Source organism: Ambystoma mexicanum, chromosome 9 (genome assembly GCF_040938575.1).
Source record: "Ambystoma mexicanum isolate Mex_15411 chromosome 9, UKY_AmexF1_1, whole genome shotgun sequence".
In the NCBI taxonomy this organism is placed as follows: domain Eukaryota; kingdom Metazoa; phylum Chordata; class Amphibia; order Caudata; family Ambystomatidae; genus Ambystoma; species Ambystoma mexicanum.
The window spans coordinates 1497299106-1497316391 of NC_090931.1; positions in this window are offsets into that span (position 1 = coordinate 1497299106).

Below are 17286 nucleotides of genomic sequence, written 5' to 3' on the forward strand. Positions count from 1 at the left end.
TGCCACACCACCCGAAGACTGATAACACGGAAAAACTCAACATACAGAGGAAACTCCTTTCCCAGGGTTTGGAGGCTTGGCTCCTCGATGTCCTCTGAGGTCAGGTACCCAAATCCTGCCAAGGTGGCCTCTGAGGGAGCCAGACCTTATTTGCACGAGAAGAGGGCGAAGGAAAGAAAGGATCCTGACGTCCAGAAACCACGCCAGAGGAGGACATCCGAACACCTGAAGAGCTCATCGGAAAGTGCAGGTGAGGAGCTGGTTCGGCAGGGTAAGCAGCATTCTGACAGAATACAACACCAAGATACTCCGATGGCGTCATTAGAACAATACCAGGAGTTGGTAGCGGCTATGCAGAACCTTACTGCAGAGGTGCAGGCCTTATGGACTGAAAGTGTTGCCCTCCGCCAACAGTTGGTAGTGCGAGAGGAGATTCGAGGAGATTTACCCCCATGACCTTGTCATCCGGAAAGTATGATGGCAACCCGGGTTCATTAAAAGACTTTGTGGAAGCATGCCAGATTCATTTTGCCTTCAGACCTCGTACATATGAGACTGCCAGGTCCCGGGTTGGTTTTGTGATAGCCAATTTAACCGGCAATGCCTTGGCATAGGCCACACCTTTGGTAACAAATAATGATCCTGCACTCTATGATTATGATCGTTTCCTCGGTTTATTGCGAGAGCGCTTTGACCATCCTGAAGTTCTCTATACATCCTTTGAAGCCCTGCGTGATGCCCGTCAAGGAACCGCTGATGTCCAGACTTATGTGTCACGTTTCCAGACACTGGCAGCCAGGGCAGCCTGGCCAGATTCGGCTCAACAGACAATATTCAGGTGGGGATTGCATGAAGACATTAAGGACGAGTTAGCCAGAATCGCCCGTCCAGCAACCTTCCAAGAGCTGGTAACACTGTCACTACATATTGAATATCGGTTAGGAGAGTGATGACAGGAAAAGAGAAGATCACGGACTTACCCTCCTCAGACCCCTTACCTGCCTCCTGCCAAGGAAGCACCTGCACCTGAAGAACCCTTTGACACAGGAGGAGCACATGAGACGCGGGGATGCTGGTCTCTGCATGTATTGTGGTTCTTCTAAACACCTACTAAGGAACTGTCCCGAAGTCCCTCCCAGCCCCTGGTCTTATGCAAGGGAGATATCGGGGAGAAGCCAGCAGCCCTTGCGACCAGACCAGTAGAGGAGACAGAAGATAACTGCCTGATGGTTTTTCAAGTCCGGAAATTGATACCAGGCTTTGGACCTCAGGAGGTGATGGCCATGCTAGACTGTGGAGCAGCTGGTAACTTTATTGATGTGGATTGGGTAAAGGAGAACCAGGTCCCTTTACGATCCAAACAAAGGCCGATCCTGGTAGAAGGGGTAGATGGTGCTCCACTGTCCTATGGACCCATCATCAGGGAAACCATCCCCCTGAGGATGAAGCTGGGAGAACACCAGGAATTTGTGGTCTTTGATATGATCAGAGCCGCGCATTTTCCGATCGTATGGGGGATACCATGGATGCGGAAACACAACCCCCACATCAATTGGACATTGAATCATTTGTTTTGATTCTGTCATGGGTATCAGGGAGGTAGTTGGGGCAAGCTGGGTGGAGGCTTGGCAGGCCTGGCATAGGCACACAAAGAACCCATAACAAATCCCTCCTTTCATTCATTCCTAGTGTTTGTAGTAACTTCCTGGTTACCACTTCCTGTCGCCAAACAGGAAGCGCATGATAACTCATGAGCTCTCTAGTGTTTGGGTGTGGCTGGCTATATAAGTCACATCCAAGATTCTTCCAGTACTTCGTGTTGCTTACTGTGAGCTGTATCAGCAACACACTTGCCGTGCTCTGGATCAGCCAGCATCTGCTTACCTGCTCCGGATCATCCTGCTTCTGCTTACCTGCTCCGGATCATCCTACTTCTGCTTTCCCGCTCCGGATCCTTCAGCTTCAGCTTACCTGGTTCTTACTCCACGCCGCAGCTATCTCCAGTCAAGAGGGGACTTCTACACCGGCACCTGTAAGAACAAAGAAAAACAGCGTTAACACGCGCACATCAGTAACGCTATGGATACTCACCGAATCTAACCCGCGACGCTGGAATCCAGATTAGTTGCACGCTCCAATAACGCAGACACTTATTTCACTGCGCTCTCTCTCTCTACATGGTGCATACTTACCAAAAGCTTCTGTGCAAACTTACCTAACCACCAAGTCTCCAGTAGCGCTGAACCTGGATTCGAGGTGCTAATACCACATAATTTCTCCTGCAAGGGAAAGGGAGAGACATTACCAGGCGCTCTTGAATTGAAGGCGCTGCGCAAACCTACCAGCAGTTAGCTTCTACACGCAGCGCTACTCACCCACAAAAATACCTGCAAACAAAGACAATATGGACAATTTAGGACACTCAACATTCTCCGCGCAACGTTCACTTGTGGGAAGGACTTTCTAGCCAGTGAAGAAACTAGCGCCTTGAACTCTTGGCCTCGCTGTGAAGGCATAAAACAGAGTTTGGCATCTGAACTCAGTCTATAGACACTGGCACCAATCACATAAGTGAACCGCGCCCCTGCAAATGCAGGATGGAGTGCACACCCTACTAAAGATCAAGGTAAGCCCATAGGGGGACATCGCAGCACACAGTAAAGAGAAGGGAAGGGCCCAGGGGAATCAGGTGAATTCAGGTCTGAGTGTACACCTTGTATTTGACAGGTATTCCTCTGGGTGAAACAGGGGAAGTGAAGACTCAGGGTCAAGGGAGGCTTGTCCATTGCTCCTGCAGAGACACAGGTGAGTGTGACAGATTCACCATACTGTAGAGAGCACTGCACCAAGGTGGAAGTAGAGAAGACTGATTCGTCCCAGACAAGGACTGTCTGCTGTACCCGTACAATACAAGGAATTTGCAGAAGTAAGGATACTTTACCCAGACAACTACCGCCTCACTGTACTGAGGATTGTGCTATTGAGTAGCTCCCAGATGCAACTGTACCATTCGGACGCATGTATCCCCTATCCTTACCAGAAAGAAGAGCTCTCAAGTAGTACCTTGAAACTAATTTACAAAACGGCCTTATCCAAGAGTCCAAATCCTCTTGTGGAGCCTCTCTCTCCATTCCAAAGAAGGACACTTCCAAACTGAGACCGTGCATAGATTATAGAGGCCTAAATCGAGTCACGGTCCGAGACAGATACCCCATGCCACTAATAGAAGATATTTTGGAAGCTGTACAGGGAGCTGTGTATTTCACTAAGCTTGATCGCAGGGGGGCCTATCACCTATTGAGAATAAGAGAGGGTGACGAGTGGAAGACCGCATTCCGCACCCCTCTGGGCCTATTCAAATACAGAGTAATGCTGTTCGATTAAGTGAATGCTGCAGCTATTTTTCAGAGGTTCATCGACAAGATCTTTGCTGACCGATTCTTCAGGTCAGTAGTAGTATATCTGGACGATATTTTTATTTTCACACAGACCTTCCAGGATCATCGTAAACAAGTAAAGGAAGTCTTGCACAGACTACAGTCTAACCATCTCCTGGTAAAGCCAGAAAAGTGTGAATTTGAAGTTACAACTGTGTCATATCTGGGGTTCGTTCTTTCTCAGGAGGGAATCCGCATGGACCCCAGTAAAGTCAAGGCGATATTGGAGTGGAAGGAGCCATCTAGTGTTAAGGAAGTGCAGAGATTTTTAGGTTAGGCAAACTTTTATAGACATTTCATTCCGAACTTCTCTGAGATAGTTTCACTTTGATTCAGAACCCAGAAAGGCCTTTCATCACCTGAAGGATTTGTTTACATCTGCCCCGGTCTTAGTTCAGCTGGATCATAGTAAGCAGTTCATAGTAGAGACTGATGCATCGGTAGGAGCTTTGGGAACAGTGCTGCTTCAGAAGATGGAGGATGGATTTGAGCAGCCTGTGGCATACTACTCAAAGACTCTCACATCCAGCGAATGTAATTATTCAGTCCTTGAGAAGGAATTATTGGCAATGAAACAGGCGTGTCAAGAGTGGCGTCATTTACTTCAAGGAGCAACTCATACCTTTCTGATACGTACTGATCATAGAAACCTACGTGTACTGCAGCAGATGGAATGCACCAATTCCAGGCATGCCCGTTGGGCTTATTTCTTCTCACAATTCGATTTTCTGATCTCTTATATTCCAGGAACTGAAAATCAGGTAGCTGATGCCTTGTCACGCAGCCAGAGGGAAGACACAGGACTCTACCAGGGTCAGGAACATATACTTCCTTGATTAAAGACCGTCTCAGCAATAGTTCCTTTTCTGCAAGAACTCCTACGGCAATATGATCAGCTAACTAGTGTTTCGGATTACCGTTCACTATGTAGTGCCAAGGAGGGACTTTATTACCATGGAGATGCCCTGTATCTTCCATCTGAGCCGCTTCAGACGCAGGTCATCTCGTGGTGCCATGACTCGTCTCTGGCGGGACACCCAGGAGTCAAGAAGACTCAGGAGCTGGTGGGCCGTCACTTAGGTGACACTCCCTGCAGAAAGATATCACCAGATATGTACTCACGTGTCCCACTTGTGCTACCAGTAAGATAGTGACTGGCAAACCCATTGGTCATCTGCAACAACCCCAGTTACCTACGCGCCCATGGGAACACATCTCTACTGATTTTATTGTGTATCTTTCGCAATCGAGGGGTGTGACCACCATTATGGTAACCATAGACTCTTTCAGCAAGTTGGCCCATTTTTAAGCCCTCTCTCATCTTCCTTTGGCCCCAGAGGCTGCTGCGGTGTTCCAAGGGATATAGTACGTCTTCATGGTCTACCCAGAACTATAGTGTCCGACAGAGGATCACAGTTCACCTTGAAGTTCTGGTCCTCCTTATGCCAACAACTCGGTATACACAGGGCTCTCTCCTCAGGATTTCATCCACAGAGCAATGGACAAACAGAAAGGCTCAATGCAGGACTGGAGCAGTACCTTAGATGTTTTTGCAGTTCTGAACAAGACAATTGGGCTACTTTCCTTTCTCAAGCAGAGTTTGCATATAACACCATTCACTCATCCATACGCATGAGCCCCTTTCAGTGCACATATGGCTATGACCCACAGCACCTTCCCTGGGTCGGGTTCTCCCCTACTTGTTCACCTACAGTAGACAACTTCCTCACAGAGATCCAGATGGTGCATAATACTGCTATCAAGTCTCTAGAAGCCAGTAGACAGGAGCATAAGAGATGGGCCGACCGTAGCAGAAGACCAAATCCAGACTGGAGTCCGGGGAGGCTGGTTTGGTTATCGACTAAGTTCCTTCCCAAATGGATCCATACAGGCAAGGTTGCCCCTCGCTATATCGGACCATTTCCGATACAAGCACGGGTCAACCCAGTAGCCTTCCGTCTACGACTTCCTAAGAGCCTTCATCGAGTGCACCTGGTATTTCATACCTCGTTATTGAAGGAACACAAGGAAGATCCTTACCAAAGAAGAGTTAAGAGGGCGACGCCTGCTGTGCCTGTTATTCCCAAGGAGTATGAGGTCTCCCACTTAGTTGACTCTTGCTATCGAAGAGGTGGTGTGCAGTATCTGGTACATTGGAAGAGGTATACTGCAGAGGAGAGGACCTGGGAACCCAGAAGCCACATCCAGGCACCCAGACTCCTCCGTAGATTTAATCGATTACATCCGGGCAAACCTGGGGGCCCCCCGATGGGAAAGGGGTATACTGTCAGGCTTCAACCCTGGAAATTATGGCATTCCTGGAAACATTAGAGTCTACACGAGAACTGGTGGAGCGGTCTAGTCTTCCACCAACATGTCTGGCGGCAGGTATATCTCTGTGCTACGCCCCCTTGGCGATGCGCTGTATCTGTCTGGAATCCCAACGCTGCTGTGTTACCCATGGTGTGCTTCCTTGCTTTGCTAGTTTTCCTCTTAGTCATTTTATTTCCCTTCTCTAGCTAGTCACCCCGTTTGGTAGTTCTTCCTTTATCATTTCTCATGGCTTTTCTCTCCTTATTTGTCACTCTGGGGCCAGGAGTTTGTTTACTTGCCTTCCTTGCTACGGTTCCCGGCAGACTATTACCTCTGCTTCTGCTGTTTGTTTGTTCTTTCTTTTTGTCCCTATCGCTTCCGCACTCTTGCACCTCACCCTGTGTCTGACTAATCGCTGCGTGCACCTTTCAGCTCCGTGCCCATAGCAAGTCTTTCTGGCTTCCTTACCTGTTTCTTTCTTTTTCCCTGGTGGTCCTCTCTGCTGCTTTCTGCTACCCCCTTTCTTCTTCGTTGGCTTCCAACAATCCGCTCTTTCACCTATCCTCTCCTCTGTCCTTCAGTGCTTGATCCCCTTGCCTATCCAACGGAGCCGACAGTGCTGCCGTGCTTATTCGCTTCTCCCTGTCAAGCAGCATCGCAGCCTCCTTGCCTTCCTGTTCTCTTATCGGCATTGGTACGACTCCTTCTGCTATCCAGTTGCAGCTGTGACATCAACGCTCTCACCTGGAGAAGGAAGTCTACTCCCAGTTTCCTTGGCTCTTTCATCAGTACCCATTTTTGGCCCACGGTGCAAACTCCATTCTCGCCTGAAGCAGTGTGCCTCGCCTTATCTCTAGAGGACTGTAATTATCGGCTTGTGTCTGTTGGGAACTCTTCAGTGCCACACCACCCGAAGACTGATAACGCGGAAAGACTCAAAATACAGAAGAAACTCCCTTCCCAGGGTTTTTTGTTGCCAACTGACTTTTTCCCTGGTTTGGAGGCTTGGCTCCTCAGAGTCCTCCAAGGTCAGGTACCCAAATCCTGCCAAATCATGAGAAGAGGGACAAGAAGGCGAAGGAAAGAAAGGATCCTGACGTCCGGAAACCACGCCAGAGGAGGACATCCGAACACCTGGATAGTTCATCGGAAGGTGCAGGTGAGGAGCTGGTTCGGGAGGGTAAGCAGCGTTCTGACAGGGGGCTAGTTGCAAAAGCTAGCTCACAATACCATTGCACAGTCTCTCTCTCTCTCTCAAATAGATAACTTGTATTCCATGAGGTAGATGCTAGTTGGCAGATGAGGGAAAGAGGCAGTCTGAAAACTCCAGAGATTACCATGAACATAACTGATGTATTTGTAGAACGCACGTTCACTCCTAGGGGCCTCTTGGCGCTATTGACAGATAACAAATGTTTATTGTTAGCCAACTTAATGGTACTCATTTTATCGACCTGTGAAGGATGAAGGGCTGAGTGAACCTGCTGGGATTCAAACCTGTGACCATGAGGTTAAACACAGGCACCTGTAGTGGATGTATTAGTTCACTGAGCCACAGACCCGGCTGAACTATTGTTACGCTCACCTGGTCTCCATGGGGGCGTCAAATGAAGATGTGCGATGAACGTCTGTTCTTGCCTTGCACGAAGCTGAGCAATGAATGCTTGTACGTGTCTTCTCTGTTTCACTACTGTTTCACGAGTGAGCCTTTTCCTAAAATGTTAAACAGGATGTTAACCAGCTGTGAGGGCGACCTAGTCTCCCACCTGCGTGACCTCCTTGTGCTCCCCTATGCTTATGCCTCACCTTAGGTGCTTTTGTGGCGGGTTCTCCGTCCTGTGACTGAATGCAGGGGCGCATTAATGTTCATGAGCCTCTCTTCAGGATCTAGTTACGTCACTGATCCCACAGGCTGTAGCGGGGTCCGAACAACTGTGACTCTCTGTAGGTAAGTCTCTATGCCAATAGATTCTTGGTATAGTTTTGCCTTTAAATCCTTTGTTGCCAAAGTTCTCACTTTTGTGCTTATTCCTTTGCAGGCACGGCAACGCTGTGCAGAATTCCTGCAGGTGAGTATTAGCGTGGGAGCGCAGCGTCGAAATGTATTAGAAATGGTTCTTTTCCTTGTGCGACTAACCTGATGTTTTACTTTTCTGTTCTGCAGGTGCGGTGTGACTCCAGAGCGGCGATCGCGTGAACCACTTCAATGGATTACCGGAAGAGTGCTTTCTCAGGGTGAGAGTATCGGCTCTCTATGCTTTTTCCTTTCTGCAGATGCGGAGATCCTGCGAGCAGCAGAAGAGAAAGCCTGTTGGTTGGGCTGCTTCTCAGGTAAGACTCTACCGTTGTTCTTGTTCTCTTTTTCTTTCCCTTCTCCACAGGTGCTGAAGGTCCGTAGTTCCCAAGGCAGGCGTGGCTGAAGACTGGGTAACTGGAGCTAAGCAGACACGGTGAGCGGTACGCTGCAGGAGGGCAGAATAACGCAAAGCGTGTTCTGTCCTTGGGGTGTGGTTTAAATAGCCTTGCACAAGTAGTTCCTGGTAAAGTAGTTCCTTCAACCACACCCTGCCAAGTAGTCCCCAGGTAAAGTAGTCCCTCCAGCCACACCCAGGTTAGACTGTGTGGCTTAGTTCTCGCTCCCTGCAACCTGCCCTTCATGATGAGCTGACTCCAGGAAGTCTTGAGGCAACATTTTGGGGCCTTGAAGGTCCCCATGGGTGCCAGCAACTGGGGTAGGCTGGTCTGCTCCTTACATCTGGGGGCATGTCCCATGACAACTATCTGCTAAGGGGATGGACAGCACAAGCCTTTGGTTCACAGGATGGGATGCTTGCAATTTGATGACTGCAGCTAGCCATTTCAATTTCCTGAAGATTTTGGTTGGCAGGCAGAGAGAAGCCTCAAACCTCACTCTAACATGCTTGAGTGCTATGCTCAGTGGGCTGCTGGGACCTTTGCCTGTAGAGGCCGAGCAAAGCGTTTGTCAGGAAATAATCAGCAAAGCGGAAATAATCCGTGCTAATTTCTCCCAGAGGTCTACCCTGCTGTCTCCAACAAGCTCCATACTCCGTCCAAAATGAAATCCATTCACCTCAACAGCCACAACTCAGAAGGTTTTGACACACCTGGCCTTCGGTAGCAGAGTGATGCCGACACCTTGCTGACACCTTGCAGGGGGTTATTCATGATGAAATCAGGAACAGAAAAGTACAGTTTCTATGCCTAAAAGTCAGAGGCGGGGGGTGTTGGGAGTGTGTGTCTTCTGGGAGTTCAGTCTTGCCTGCTAAATTTGACTGTACATAGTTCAGGCAATATTAGTTACACCACAAAAAATGGGCTGACCCATTCAGAGGCATCCACCTTTTTGATTATCCCTTCACTTTCCATTTGTTTGATTTCCACCTCCACTTCTTTGCGTAGCGCCAGAGGCACCAACCGCAACCTAGGGGAAATTTAAAAAAGCTGCCCCTCGTTTGAGTATTATGCGATGCACGAAACGGCAACCAAGTTTCTTCTGAACAACTTCTGAAAACCAAGTTACTACATCTTGACCTTTGGTGCCAGCGTCTCCTCCTCCTCCTTCAAGAAAGAAACGTCCTTATGGTGGGAAGCGTGTGCACGCGTCGCGGCGCTGGGAAACGTTGTAACATCCCCTTCTCGAACACTGAAATCCTGATTAGCCTCAAGGTAGAATCAGAACCCTGGCATGGTCACTGACACCCTTGCAGACCAGGTGAGGTTAGCAGATGCAGCAATGTCATGGGAAGGTATGGACCACCGCCTATCCAACCGCCATCCAGTCACAACAATAGGCTGGGGACCACTCATGCAGGAATCCAGGACACAATCTCCAGCCCCATCAAGCACAAACGTGGATAAAGGCTCCACCGGCTGATTGAGTCATACCAGCCATCATTAAAACACTCTTCTTTCTATAGGTTACTAGCACCCCTGTCCTTGACCCTGCTTCCCCTGCTGAACTTGTGCATGCATGGGCCTACATGGCAACTTCTGTTCCCTGGAGGAGCTGTGTGCCGGAATATCATGACTACTTTTGTTCCCTGGAGGAGCTGTGTGTGCATGGATATCATGACTACTTTTGTTTCCTGGAGGAACTGTGTGTGCCGGCATATCATGACTACTTTTGTTCCTTGGAGGAGCTGTGTGTGCCTGGGTCTAATGACCAGTTGTGTTCCCTGGAGGAGCTGTGTGTGCCTGGATCTAATTACTACTTTTGTTTCCTGGAGGAGCTGTGTGCCTGGATCTAATGACTACTTTTGTTTCCTGGAGGAGCTGTGTGCCTGGATCTAATGACTACTTTTGTTTCCTGGAGGAGCTGTGTGCCTGGATCTAATGACTACTTTTGTTTCCTGGAGGAGCTGTGTGCCTGGATCTAATGACTACTTTTGTTTCCTGGAGGAGCTTTGTGTGCATGGATATCATGACTAACTGTGTTTCCTGGGGGAGCTGTGTGTGCCTGGGTCTAATGACTACCTGTGTTCCCTGGTGGAGCTGTGTGTGCCTGGATCTAATGACTACTGTTGTTTCCTGGAGGAGCTGTGTGTGCATGGATATCATGACTACCTGTGTTCCCCGGAGGAGCTGTGTGTCTGGGGGTAATGAGGAATACCCAGTGCCTTGTTACAGCAGGTAACTGATAAGAAGCTATGGGCCCGATTGGTGCAGTTAACAAAGTGATGGTAATTCCGTTACTGTCAATTTCTTTGGTGGTAATGGATTTACCACCACTTTTACTGCACCACCGAATTCGAATTTTGAACATAAAGTGGCGGATGTAACTGCAGTATGATGCTAGAGGTAAATCCTTCACTTTGATGATAAACAATGGCAGATTTACCACTTGGTATTCCGCTCGCCATAAGTCCATCAAGAATCTCCATGGAGTGCTGTGGATTCCAACACTAAAATACCCAGGTAATGCCAAGGGACCACATGATTTACCACCAAACCAATGAGACCCTGTTTATGGTACCAGGTTGGTTTTATGTACTGTTTGAGTTTTTGAGCAAGAATTTGCATGCTATTACTTATGCTAAAGCACAAAACGAAAACATTTTTGGATGGAGTTTTATTATACTGCTTAAACAATTTTTCTGCAACATATTGGAAGCTGTAAATTATTATTTCTTTTTAAATCCAAACATATTTTACATTGATTATATTTATCAACATCTGGAAACTCTCTTACATGACCATAAACATGGGGCCAACTATTAAAGGTACGACCATGTAATATAAGGAATAGTATATCCCCTACGGTATGGTGAAAGGATATTGCAAGTCACCTGAGAGTTCATCATTCTACTTGATCACGGAACTCCTCAGTGACTTGCAATATCTTTATAATATAAAGTAGGTCACCCTTTACCCCATATATAACCAACAGGTCATAGCGGTCTGTCAACAACTGTAGGCACTGTAGGCACTTTTTCAGTCCAAATGGTCCATCAACAGCCAGAAGCACTCTGTCAGGATCGGTGGTTGGAAGGTGTGGAATTACTGGCGGCTTTAATTCTATTCTGGATAGCGCTCTAGTCCTCATCCAACATGGCGGCCTACACTATAAATGCCGACTCCTCCCCTTCTGCCGGTGCGTTGTATCTGTTTTCCTCTTGCTACTTCGCTTGCACTTCGGTGCTACTCTTGTGATTCTTGTGATTACTCTATTGTATCCTGGCCCCCCTTCCCGGGGTCCATCTATTTGGTGTCTGTGTTTTCAATTCTTTCTTTTCCTTTTGTACGATTACCTGCCTGTTTAATATCATTACCCTTTGTCTGTCCGCCTTCTGTAACTATACTTTCATCCTCCCGGCTTGCTTTCTCAGCTTGCATTCACGGCTTGCATTCAAGGCATCTTGCCAAACGAAACCAGCCGCTTGTAATTCACGCTAAAGGCTGTGTTTCCTTTCTGTACGCGAACAGCTTTCGCGACTTTCATTTCATTTTCTTACTTGCTTCCGGCGACTAGCCGTTCTTACTTAACTTTAGTATTCTATTTCTTCGGTGTTAGGGGATCCTTTGCTATTATATATATATATACTTTTTCCCTGTATGTTTGGTTCGTTATATTCTTCTGTGTAATTGAGCCATTCTCATCTTACAGTACTAATTTCAGTACTAGATTTGGTCTTTAGAAACAACTCTCACTTACTTCAGAACCAGGGTTTTTTCTGCCTTCCGGCTTTTTCCCTGGGGCGAGGCTGGCCCTCCTGGGGGCCTCCCTGGGCAGTTTCTCATCTCTGTCACGGTGGCCTCTGGAGGGGCCAGACCTTATTTACACGAAAGAAAAGGTCGGAAACTAAAGGATAACCAACCCAAGGAAAGGAAGAAGGACAGTAAGAAATCTGAAAAGGTACTTAAGGACCGTTCTTCTGAGGATTCAGGTGAGGAGAAGGGGGAGTTTGAACCGGGACCTGACAGCATACAACGCCCAATTCACACTATGGCATCATTGGAGCAATACCAAGAACTGTTTGCGGCTATGCAGAATTTAACTGTGGAGGTTCAAGCCCTGAGAACGGAAAATGTTGCACTCCGACAACAGGTAGTGGTACGTCAGGATGGTCATGGTGACTTGCCCACTATGCCACTCTCTTTCGGCAAGTACAACGGGTACCCTGGAGGTCTAAAAGACTTTCTAGATGCTTGTAAGGTGTACTTTGCCTTCAGGACCCATGCTTATGAAACGGCCAGATCAAGGGTCGGTTTCATCATCGCAAACCTTTCAGGAAACGCATTATCCTGGGTCACACCGTTGGTCACTAATAATGACCCATCCCTAAATGATTATGACCGTTTCGTAGAACTGTTCAAGGAAAGATTTGACAGACCGGAGGTCTTCTACTCCTCCTTGGAAGCCATTCTGGATGTTTGTCAAGGTAACTCTGATCTTCAAACCTACGTTTCCCGCTTCCAGAGTTTAGCAGCTAAGGCAGACTGGCCAGACTCGGCCCAACAGACCATTTTTAGACGAGGTCTTCACGACGAGATTAAGGACGAGCTTGCTAGAGTTGCCAGACCAGCATCCTTCCGAGAGTTGGTAACATTATCACTCCAGATCGAATTTCGCCTACAGGAAAGACGACAAGAAAGAAGACGACCCAGAGGAACTCCTCAAACCATGAGGCTCCCATCCCCTTCTCCTCAAGCAAGACCCTCAGCCTTGACAGAAGAACCCATGCAGATAGGAGCCACTCGAGGTCCCCTGACTCCAGACGAACGAAGAAGACGACGGGACACAGGATTATGTATGTACTGTGGGTCTTCCAAACATCTACTGAGAGACTGCCCGGAGGTACCCCTTCGACGGAAGGGAAACTTCAGCCCCCGCTCTGCTGCAAGGGAAGTGTCGGGGGACTTGACAAATACCCTTGCAACAACTCAAGAACCTTAGACAACAAGGAAGAAAACAGCCTGATGGTGTTCAAGGTGAAACTGTGGCTGTCCGATACTGCCCCCACTGAGGTATTAGCAATGTTGGATTGCGGAGCAGCAGGCAATTTTATGGACCTTAATTGGGCCACTGAACACCAGGTGGCTACCAGACTCAAGTCAACTCCTATTCCAGTAGAAGGGGTTGAGGGCAGGCCTTTATCCTCTGGACCCATCACCTCAGAGACTTTCCCGCTGAAGATGGAGATGGGCCAACATAAAGAGATCTTAGTGTTTGATCAGATCAGGGCCGCTCATTTCCCTGTGGTTATAGGGATCCCATGGTTAAGAAGGCATAACCCGCACATTAACTGGACAGACAATAAGGTGAGCTTTGATTCACTGTTTTGTAAGACCAACTGTATGGACTTCCCTACTACCCAAACCACCAATGCTAGATTGGAAGAAGGAAGATCTACTCACAATTCCATGGTCATTTCTTCTGTCCCTCTTCAATATCAGGCATTTTCCGAAGTATTCCTGGATACCATACCCAAGATACTGCCTCCTCATAGGGCAGAGGACTGCAGCATCGACTTGATACCAGAAGCCATAGTTCCCTTTGGACGCATGTATCCATTATCGCTTCTGGAACGCAATGCTCTTAGAGAATATTTAAATGCAAATCTACAGAATGGACTTATCCGTGAATCAAGGTCTTCTTGTGGGGCTTCGTTATTCTTTATCCCTAAAAAGGATTCAGTAGAGTTACGTCCTTGTATAGACTATCGAGGATTGAATAAAGTTACCATCCGTGACAGATATCCCATGCCACTTATAAGGGATATATTAGAAGCTGTACAAGGAGCGGTATATTTCACGAAGCTCGACCTAAGAGGTGCCTATCACCTTCTGCGGATAAGACAAGGAGACGAGTGGAAAACGGCATTCCGCACCCCATTTGGCCTATATGAATATAGGGTCATGCCATTCGGACTTGTAAACGCTCCAGCAATATTCCAAAGATACATGGATAAGGTGTTTTCTGATATGTTGTTCATAACAGTAGTGGTTTACCTTGATGACATCTTGATATTTTCCAAGACGCTTTCAGAACACAGAAGACTTGTTGTACAGGTATTGCAGCGCCTTAAGTCCCATCAGTTGCTGATCAAACCGGAAAAGTGCAAATTTGAAGCTACGTCAGTATCCTATTTAGGATTTATCCTATCTAAGGAGGGCATAGAGATGGACCCAATCAAGATCGAGGCTATCCGAAGCTGGAAGGAACCTACTAATATAAGGGAGCTACAGAGTTTCCTGGGTTTAGCTAACTTTTATCGGAGATTTATATCCAATTTTTCTAATACTGTGCTTCCACTGACCTCTCTGTTAAAGAAGGGTGTAAAGTTCGTCTTTGATGAGGACCCCAGAAGAGCCTTTATAACACTCAAGGAATGCTTTTCCAAGGCACCTATACTGATCCAGCCAGATCCAACTAAACCATTCATTATGGAAACGGATGCCTCCATAGGTGCAGTCGGGGCTATCCTACTACAGAAGTCTGAGGACGAGGTGGAACATCCAGTGGCCTATTTTTCAAGGACTCTTACTACTAGTGAGCGCAACTATTCAGTACTGGAAAGGGAACTTTTGGCAATCAAGTTAGCCTGTCAAGAGTGGCGCCATCTGTTGCAAGGGGCCGCTCACAGCTTTGACATCAGAACGGACCATCGTAACCTTAGGGTCTTACAACAAATGGAATGCACCAATGCACGCCATGCCAGGTGGGCCTATTTCTTCCTGCAATATGATTTTAACATCACCTACATTCCGGGCACAGAAAATTTGAAGGCGGATGCCCTGTCTCGTAGTCTAGGGGAAGGCTCTGGAATCTACAGGGGACACGAATTGGTCTTCCCAGGGCTTAAGATTGTTGCGTCCACTCTATCCTTTCTTCAAGATTTGATACCTCAATATCAAACAGGCTCTGATCCTCCATCCTCTATCATCCAAGGCAAGGATGGGTTATATTATCATGGTGAGGCCTTGTTCATTCCTACCAAGAAGCTTCAGACTCTAGTCCTGTCCTGGTGCCACGATTCCCCTTTAACAGGACACCCAGGAGTCAGGAAGACTTATAACTTGCTACGCAGGGGTTTTTGGTGGCCTACCCTACGGAACGATGTTTGCCAGTATGTTTCTACATGTTCGGTTTGTGCCTCCAACAAACATCGAACTGGGAGACCGCTAGGTCTACTTCAGCAGGACTCCTTACCTGAACGTCCCTGGGAACATATTTCCACTGATTTTATTGTGGATCTCCCTCCTTCGGATGATATGTCTGTGATCATGGTAACTGTTGATTCTTTCAGTAAGTTGGCTCACTTCTCCGCTTTCAAGCATGTTCCATCAGCCTCAGAGACAGCAGCCGTATTCCTTCGGGATATAGTCCGCTTGCATGGGTTGCCTCGGACTGTGGTTTCAGATCGAGGACCTCAATTTACTTCGAAATTTTGGGCATCTCTTTGCCAGTCACTAGGAATTCACAGGGCTCTCTCTTCGGGTTACCATCCTCAGAGTAACGGACAGACCGAGAGGTTGAATGCCAGTCTGGAACAGTATCTGAGATGTTTTTGTAGTCCGCAGCAGGAAGGTTGGTATCGCTTCCTTCCACAAGCAGAGTTCGCCTACAACAATGCAGTTCATACGTCCATCCAGATGAGTCCTTTTTTTTGTACCTATGGGTATAATCCCCAACATTTGCCCTGGCTCAGTACCCTTTCCACCAAGATTCCTGCTGTGGACGGGGTTCTGAAGGACTTACATGAGGTACATGAACTTGCGCAAAAGGCACACCTGGTCAGTCAACAAGCTCAAAAGAAATGGGCAGACAAGAGTAGAAGCCCCAACCCTACATGGCAGGTGGGCCAATTGGTCTGGTTGTCTACCCGTTTCCTGCCCAGGTGGGTTCATTCTGGTAAATTTTCCCCCAGGTTCCTCGGACCTTTCCCCATTGTGCAACGGATTAATCCGGTTGCTTTTAAGATCAAGCTCCCTGATTACCTCAAGAAGGTACATCCGGTCTTCCATGTCTCCTTACTCAAGGAATACAAGGAAGATCCTTTCCAAAGACCAGTCCACAGGGTACGTACGCAAGTGAAACCAACACCTGAAGAATACGAAGTGGCTTATTTGGTTGATTCCCGGTACCACCGGGGTAGGTTACAATACCTAGTGCATTGGAAAGGTTATCCGTTGGATGAGAGATCCTGGGAACCAGTGAGCCATATCAAGGCACCCCGATTGGTTAGGAGATTTCACCGCTTCCACCCGGGCAAACCAGGGGGACCCCCGAGGAGAAGGGGGTATACTGTCAGGATCGGTGGTTGGAAGGTGTGGAATTACTGGCGGCTTTAATTCTATTCTGGATAGCGCTCTAGTCCTCATCCAACATGGCGGCCTACACTATAAATGCCGACTCCTCCCCTTCTGCCGGTGCGTTGTATCTGTTTTCCTCTTGCTACTTCGCTTGCACTTCGGTGCTACTCTTGTGATTCTTGTGATTACTCTATTGTATCCTGGCCCCCCTTCCCGGGGTCCATCTATTTGGTATCTGTGTTTTCAATTCTTTCTTTTCCTTTTGTACGATTACCTGCCTGTTTAATATCATTACCCTTTGTCTGTCCGCCTTCTGTAACTATACTTTCATCCTCCCGGCTTGCTTTCGCAGCTTGCATTCACGGCTTGCATTCAAGGCGTCTTGCCAAACGAAACCAGCCGCTTGTAATTCACGCTAACGGCTGTATTTCCTTTCTGTACGCGAACAGCTTTCGCGACTTTCATTTCATTTTCTTACTTGCTTCCGGCGACTAGCCGTTCTTACTTAACTTTAGTATTCTATTTCTTCGGTGTTAGGGGATCCTTTGCTATTATATATATATATATACTTTTTCCCTGTATGTTTGGTTCGTTAAATTCTTCTGTGTAATTGAGCCATTCTCATCTTACAGTACTAATTTCAGTACTAGATTTGGTCTTTAGAAACAACTCTCACTTACTTCAGAACCAGGGTTTTTTCTGCCTTCCGGCTTTTTCCCTGGGGCGAGGCTGGCCCTCCTGGGGGCCTCCCTGGGCAGTTTCT